Below are 8,621 nucleotides of genomic sequence, written 5' to 3'. Positions count from 1 at the left end.
CTCTCCTTGAGTAGGTCTCGCTGCTGCTCTGTCACTGCCGGCCACAGCTTGATTTCTCTCTGCCATACACTTCTGGGTCTGGTGTCCTGCTGTGACAAATAGGAGAATCTTGATTAGCTGATGGCTGACAGCCTACACTGGCACGGCCCCACTGCTGCAGTTGATCCACAAACCACACCTCGCCACCACAGTTAGCAGTAGGAAGGATAGGATTATAAGTATTCAAATATTCACACGGATAAGTATGGTCTATTTTAAAAGCCAGAGAGAATCCATATGCAGTCTTATTTCACCTTTAAGTGTTAGTTCTGAACTGATCTGATGTTTCATTTGCGAGAAGTACGAGCTGAGACAACGTATCTGAAGCTGGATCTCCTGAAACCTTGGGTGTTTGAGTTCCTTCATTTAGCTCAGCTGTGCTCATTTCATCTTCCTTCAGAAGATACACAACTGCAGTTTGCACTTGTTTTTCTCCACTGTTTCCATGTTTCTTTTCGATTTATGCCCATCATCAGTCAGCTCTTTCCCGAAGCTCTTCTTCTCAAGAGCATCACTTTTCTGTTTCCACTGCTCGCTCTAAATCAGGCCAGTCATTCCTCTCATATTAAGGCTGCCATTTCTTCATATACTCATGTTCATTTTTGTTTAATCTGCCGCTAAGCATATTCTTATTTCCTTCACAAGCTGTCCCAATCTACTTTTGCTTGTTTCTTGTTTCTTTTCTCTTTTTAAAAAAGCAACCTTTGATCTGTTCACTTTTCTCCTTCTAGGCATCTCTGATCTGGTTGTTCTCCTCCTTCTGAGCTCTCCTCAAGGGAGCTGATTTTCTTTCCTTTATTTAAGATTTTCTGTCTTCTAATACATTCAGTGTCATCTTGTTTGCATATTATGCCGTTACTCTTTGCTTTCGTACTCCTTACTGTTTCATCCGCAATTAATATCAGTCTTATTTTCTCAAGACTGAGCTGAGAGTCTCCTGTCTTACAAATGATTTGCAGATAGCAGATAGCAGGTAGCAGCACAAACTCTCTTAATATCTAAAGCCAGCAGAAACATTTATGATACTGGGGAAAGAAGATGTGTTGTATTTGACATCCGTTTTCCTCTTATAATTGAAAGTCACAGGCATGTTCTTCATTGTGGTGCCACCGATACACATCTATAGTCTGGGTAACTGCAGGCAGCAAGCTACAGATGAAGTCCAGCTTCCTTCTGTAGAGTCTGATCACATAACGATAAGGACTTCCTGTGCAGATATAGTCTGTGGCATAGAGGATTCATAGGACTATAGTATACTGTAATCCTGCAGGGTGGCTGCTTGTGAGGACAGATTTGTACTGTGCACTCAGCTGTGTATCATATATCTGGTAACGTCGCCCGCAGTGCAGAGTGACTGTGAATTATTCTTTACACTTAGCTCCTGTTGTTCAGACTATGTGTACTGTGAAACTCTGTGAGCTGTCACCGAGTCCACAACAGTGACACCAAGACCAATCTGTGTGCATCTATTGTACTCGTGATTCAGGGCACTTTGAATGCAGCAGTTTATTATACAAATGGGCTCTGAACAGGAGGGAATCAATTAAAAAAAAAATCATTTCTAAATTGCACCTTATTATTTTGCAAGTAATGAGGCAGAATAGCATAAGAGACTGTTCTGATCTACAGTAAGCAATTATTGCTCACTAGATCTTCACAGTGTGTCTCTGTAGTGGAAAGTGTCGATGTTTCTGTCAGTAAGTTCAATCACAAGTTCCCAACTCAGAGTTTAAGCATGTAGTAACGCCTTAAGCGACTGTGCTTTAAAGTGCTTATGTCGAGAGGAACTGAACCTCACTGTAGTTTAGCAAAGGACTCACATTAGTAGTGATCATGCACATGAAAATTATTTTACTGTTAAAAACATAGACCTGCAGCTCTCTGCACTCTCTGCTTTTGTGCAATTGATATATAAAAAGCAGAGCCATACAGTAATGAACAGTCTGCTCTCTAATAGTGCTGAAACTTGTTTTCTACACTAACCAATGACTTTACAAATTAAGCATGCAGAAAAGCATCCCATAACATGAGCTACAGCAGCAAAAGATCACACTGGGTGCCACTCCTGAAAACTAAGAACAGGAAATTGTGACTAGAGCTCACATATATTCACCAAAAGAATGTAAGGGTTGAGTTGCCTGGTCTGAAGGGTCTCAACTTCTGCTGCCACGTTCAGATGGTAGAGTCAGTAGGGCCTGGTGGTGGACAGGTGTGGGCATATTTTCAGCAAACCCTATTTAAACAACAGAAACAGTATTCAGCATGTGTGATGCTTGGCGCTGTAACTTTAAACAAGCAGGTCACAAATGTCAAAGTCACGAAAAATCCTCCATAAACTATTATTTGGTGACTACTTCAGCTGCAAATTACACGATTTATGCATTTCTCTTCAGATGTTAAACACAATTTTCATATTATTACATTGTAAATATAATGAAACTGTCCATGTGAGGAAGTGTGATTATGTTACAGTTACTGTGACAGTAGTGAATCCTTCGACTTGTCACGTTTGATAAGCAAATGATGGATTACGACACTTTCCCTTAGCACTCCACTTGACTGAGGTCTTACTGCTGTAATCAATAACTCGTGTTGTTATGGGTCATGACAAAAGTGATTTATATCGCAACACTCATGCTCATATTGTTTCAAATGGATATGTGAAGGTGTTTATTTTTATCCACAGCATCACCCTGTAGCAAAAAGGGCACTGCGGCCACTCTCTTTGTTCCTGTGTACCAACCTGCTGGGCTGAGATTGGCTTCCTCAGATAGAAGCAGATGAAAGGAAAAACTGCCCGTGGTCGAAATGCTTCTCTGTGTCTCTTTAATAAAGATGGGATTGATTGTGTGAGAGCTAGTGCATGCTTTATGGAGGAGCCATGGAAGAACAACGTGATCAAACACAGAATTTCATGTGTTTGTGTCACTTCTTTGCCGTACTCTGGAAAACTGCAAATGATGCTTTTTGAATTTAAATAAATGACAGTGATTACGTTTTAGATTATGAAAAATATTTTAACCACATTTTATTTATTTTCAGGTCAAAGACAGCGTGGACTTGCTGTGTGTATATAGAGCTTCCTAACAAAACAGCAAAAATAATTTTAGTTTTGGAGAACTCAAATGTCTACAAAAGGCCTAGTTAACATATATTTACATAAATGTGCACACTGCATCATCCAGACACACAACGTAGAGAATAAAAATAGGTTCAGTGAAACTCTCTGAGGGAAGAGTATCTGCAGGAAAACAAAACAGAGGTTTTTAATTCATGAATCCAAACCTTACAGAAGATATAACAGCATTAACACTGTTAATGGGAAGTTTTAAGGTGCAGTGTTTAATAATAGCAAACAATAACCAATCCCACATCGGAATACAGTGTAATTCAAATCCAGCTTGGTTGTAGTTTAATGGACATTTCATTATTCTACTGTCACACAAAGAAAACTGTGATTGGAGACCAAACGTACTGTGACTGCATGCAATGAACTTTGAAATGGCTGCTTGGGAGATGGCAACAAGTTTATGACCAGTCGCGGACAATTACAGCAATAAGATGTCAGTCTGCTATCAGTTTGCAAGTAAAGTTCCCAAATCTGGTGCTGTCTGCATGCACAGGAATTCACAATAACTAGGGAGTTCACTCAGAACCTTGTAGGTTTCCTCCAACCAGGCAACCACTGCTGTTGCCTCAGGATCAGACGTCGTTGGTGCTGCAAGAGTAACCACTGATTTTTACTGGTGGCATCCTATTTTTAGTCTAATGCAGAGGTGACAAACATAAGTCCTGGGGCCCAGAATTGGCCGACTGGAGAGCTGTGGTAACTGTGACAGAGAGCGTAAATTTTGGACTTTTTACAGCTTTTTCATTTAACACAGACCGACCCACATGGCCATTTATATTACACTAAAGGAACTGTGAATTAACACAAACTTTCAGTTTTGTTATTACAGGATGTCTGGGCAGTGAGTTTTTCACACAGGGCCAATGAGGTCTGGAAAACTTTTTCCCCTTAATTAATGAACACACACACACACACAAACACACACACAAACACATGCACACACACACACACACGCAGAGCAAATGTGAAACAGTACAAAACATGACGGTCAGTTCGTAACTTCATGCTCATTTTGCATGTTATGCATCCTTAGATGAAAACACCTTCCCTCACTTTAAGGTGATGCTCAGTTTCTCCTCAAGGACAGCCATATGTTTCTCAAAATGTTGCTCTGACGTCTCCGCGCCACTAGCTGACTGGCAATCTGTTCCTGATTGTAAATGTTTCACTGCTGTCTTCCCTGTGGACAAAATCAGCTGTTTTCTTCTTTTGCCTTTTAATTGCAGCAGTTAAACATTTAAACATTAGGTTATTCTGTTAGGTGCACTGTTTTCAAGACAGGCTTTGTCTTTTATCCTGAGGATATCCTCTGTTGTTGACTTGGCTGTCTCTGACCACTACTGTGTGTTTTTTAACATCACCGGTTTTATTCAGCGGGAGACCTCGGTGCGAACTGTGAGGAGGCGCTATCTAACCTCTGAAGTGGCTGCAAATTTTACCAGGGTTTTAGACGAATGCCCCCCTGTGATTTTACCTGCACCCTGCGATTTGATTTTTAGTTATTTTAACAGCAAACTGAAGAAAAGCCTTGACTCCGTTGCTCCACTCACCACCAAAAAGATTAACGTAAAACATGCATCACCCTGGAGAAACGAAGAAGTCAAAAAACTCAAAAGAAATTGCAGGGCAGCAGAAAGGAGATGGAGGAAAAATAAAAATACTATCAACCATCAAATATTTTGCGAGCAACTTAAAGTGTACAATAATACATTAAGGAAGTCAAGAAATTCATACTTTGCCAAAATAATCAGTATTAACAAAAATAATCCCAAGGTCCTCTTTTCCACCATAGATCATTTATTTAACCCTGATTTTAACAGCTCCAAAAGAACCCCCACAGACTCGCTCTGTGAGCAGTTTGCAGACCACTTCAGGGGAAAAATCAGCGCCATCAGATCTGATATTTTATCTAATCGTGATATGATTGTAAACACATCTGAGGGCTCGATTGTACCTGAGGAGACACTGGACAGCTTTGTCCTGGTTAATGCTGAGAACTTTCAGAAGGTTTTCTCCACAGTGAGACCCACCACATGTCTTTTAGATCCAATTCCTTCTTCACTCTTTAAAACACTTTATGGATTTTTTGAGGCTGAGCTTTTATGCATGATGAATTGCTCTCTTCAGTTGGGTGTCTTCCCTGCTGCCTTTAAAACGGCGGTGGTGAGGCCCCTTCTGAAGAAGAGCAATTTGGATTGTAATAATTTTAATAACTACAGACCTGTATCCAACTTACCATTTTTAAGTAAAGTCTTAGAAAAACTTGTTTTTACTCAGATTACTGATTTTCTCAATGATAGACAGATCCTGGAGATATTCCAGTCTGGATTTAGGGTGAACCACAGCACAGAGACGGCTCTCCTAAAGGTTTTAAATGATCTTAGATGTAACTGGGACTCCCAAAAGCTCTCAGTCCTGGTGCTACTGGATCTAAGCGCAGCCTTTGATACAGTAGACCACGCTATTCTTTTAAACAGACTGAAACACATGGTGGGCCTCTCTGGTGCTGTACACAGCTGGTTCACTTCCTATCTCTCTGACAGAACTTTTATGGTGAGTATGGATACATGCTCCTCTAAGATCCATAAAATGACATGTGGCGTGCCTCAAGGGTCGGTTCTAGGCCCTGTACTTTTTAATTTGTATATGCTCCCTCTCGGCGGTGTCATCAGGAGGCATGGAGTGAACTTCCACAGTTACGCTGATGACACGCAGCTGTACATCTCCGTGTCTCCTGATGACACCAGACAAATGGATGCCCTCTTTAACTGTATCTTGGATATAAGATCTTGGATGGCAGAAAACTTTTTACAACTTAACCAGGACAAAACTGAAGTTTTAATTGTCGGTCCTGAGGCTCAGAGAGAGAAACTCTTGTCTAAATTAGAGGCATTTTCACTATGTCCTTCGCTACAAGTGAAAAACCTGGGTGTTATTTTTGACTCTGAGCTTGGTTTTATCCCACATATTAAACATGTAACTAAAATTGGATTTTATCATCTAAAAAATATAGCCAGAGTCCGCCCTATTCTCTCTCGGGCCAACACGGAGATGCTGATGCATGCTTTTATTACCAGTCGCATTGATTACTGTAATGCCCTGCTCTCTGGTCTTCCTAAGAAGAATATTTCAACTTTACAACTCTTGCAAAACTCGGCAGCTCGTGTGCTGACGAAGACCAGAGGGCGGGCCCACATTACACCGGTTTTAGAATCGCTGCACTGGCTCCCTGTGTGTTTCAGGATCGATTTTAAAGTTCTTTTATTGGTTTTTAAATGTCTTAATGGTCTTGGGCCTTCTTATCTCTCAGATCTGCTTTTACCATACGAACCCTTGCGGACCCTGAGGTCCTCTGGTACTGGCCTTTTGATTGTCCCTAAAGTCAGGACACATACTCACGGAGAGGCAGCGTTTCAGTGGTATGGTCCTCGTCTGTGGAACAGCCTGCCGGAGGAGCTCAGGGCCGCAGAGAACGTACATGTTTTTAAGAACAGGCTCAAGACCCACCTTTTTAATTTAGCTTTTACTTAGCGTTTATTTATTTTATGCTTATTTATTCTATCCTGTTATTCTATTATTAATTTAGGATTTACCTAATATTTGTTTGATTTTATTCTTATTCATTTTTTAATCTTCTTATTCTATTTATATTTATATTGTATCCTGTTCTTATTTATTTTATAATTTTACCCTATATATATTGTATTGCGTCATATCTCCAGTGTTTCCTCGGAGGGCGCTCTCTGCACCGGGGCTGTTATTGACCGTGACTGCTGGGTCTCTGGGGTCCTCTCAGCCTGGCTGGGGGGCTCCTTTGCCTCCCTCCTGCTGTGTGCCCAGCCTGGAGGCTGCGGTCTGTGACCGGCTCCCGGTGCAGACGGCTCCCTGTTATAGTGTTTCCTCACTTGGCTCATGCGAGCCCAGCCCAATTTTTACTCTTTAAGTGTGCGCGTGTGTGTATGTGTGTGTGGGTGGGGGGATATATGTGTATTGAGAGTGTGGGGAGTGAGTTGGAGGGTGGGGTGGGCTGCTTTTAACTATGTAAAGCACTTTGTGCTACATTTTCTCTGTATGAAAAGTGCTTTATAAATAAAGATTGATTGATTGATATACTGTATGTGAAGATGAAGGTGAGGAAGTGCACAGTAAAAAGGTTCTTACTCCACTTTTTACCCCAGTATGTCTTCATTATGGTTATTTCTTCTCGGAAAATTGTAGAAATTTTCACATTTCAAAGGTTAAAAAAAGAAGGGTTCAGTAACGTGTAATGATTGTATTATAGTCTCTGCATGCCAGAACTCTTGCTGAAATCACACAGTTTGAACATTTATGCAATCCTATACAGAGGAGAGTTTTTGGGTACTTGTGTTTCACAGCAGTTCAAAGAGTTGTTGTGTCCTGCTAGACTGAACACCATGTAAGTCATCAGACTTACATGTATATATGACTTCCTTCACCTTTGTTATCTCGATAATTAGAGCAAAAGTCTCGGGCAGCCCCCCTTTTGTGGGTAAATGTCTTTGTTTTTTAGACTGCTGTTGGTTTGTCATGATCTTTTCTTTAAACACTGTGTGTTGACATGCCACTCTGCAGTTAATCATTAGTAATTAATAATCTCTGGCTCTCTTCCACAGCATGCCATTGTCCTGTCTTCCCCCCTTCACCCTCAACTGGTCACAGTAGATGACCGCCCCTCCCTGAGCCTGGTTCTGCTAGATGTATCTTCCTGTTAAAAGAGAGTTTTCCCTTCCCACTGTCACCAAAGTGCTTGCTCATTGGGGGTCATCTGATTATTGGGGTTTTCTCTATTTCTTTTTGTATTTTTTGTAGCGTATTTACCTTACAATATAAAGTGCCTTGGGGGAACTGTTTGGCACTATAAATAAAATTTTAATGAATAGGATTCCAGGATTTTGGAGCCACAAAGCACATGCAAAGACTGGATCTGATAACCACACTCTGCTAAACTGTTGATTTTCCACTGAGGAAATGAACATCATATGTGAACAAGTATCAGTGACTTAAAACTAGAGTCAAACTGATATGGGAACTTTTAAGATTAATACCAATACCGATATTTGGTGATTTAAAAAACATAAAAAATAACCAGTTATTTGTGAGTTCTTTCTAAGATATTGTAACAAAGCAGTTTAAAAAAATATTGCTTTATTGACAAAGCAAGTTGTGGATTACTCGTTTCCACCTGATTCTGGTTGTCGGGTTTGTGGTATTCCAAACATTTGTGTTGCTAACAGGTAAATTGCAAAGTGCCCTCTAGTGGACAAACTATTCAACATCAACATCATAACATAGTTTATTGGCTACTAGCTAACAGCCAATAGCCAATATATCGGTTCCGCTCTACTTAAAACTAGCCATTGTCACCATAAACAGGAAATCCAGTGAGATATGAGGCCACAGCAGTCTCCCTCTGCTGGCCATTAGAAATAAT

This window comes from Copadichromis virginalis, linkage group LG14, assembly GCF_057382275.1.
Source record: "Copadichromis virginalis isolate Kocher_CV1m ecotype Utaka linkage group LG14, C_Virginalis_male_GT1.1, whole genome shotgun sequence".
Taxonomy (NCBI): Eukaryota; Metazoa; Chordata; class Actinopteri; order Cichliformes; family Cichlidae; genus Copadichromis; species Copadichromis virginalis.
This window is presented reverse-complemented; position numbering follows the sequence as displayed.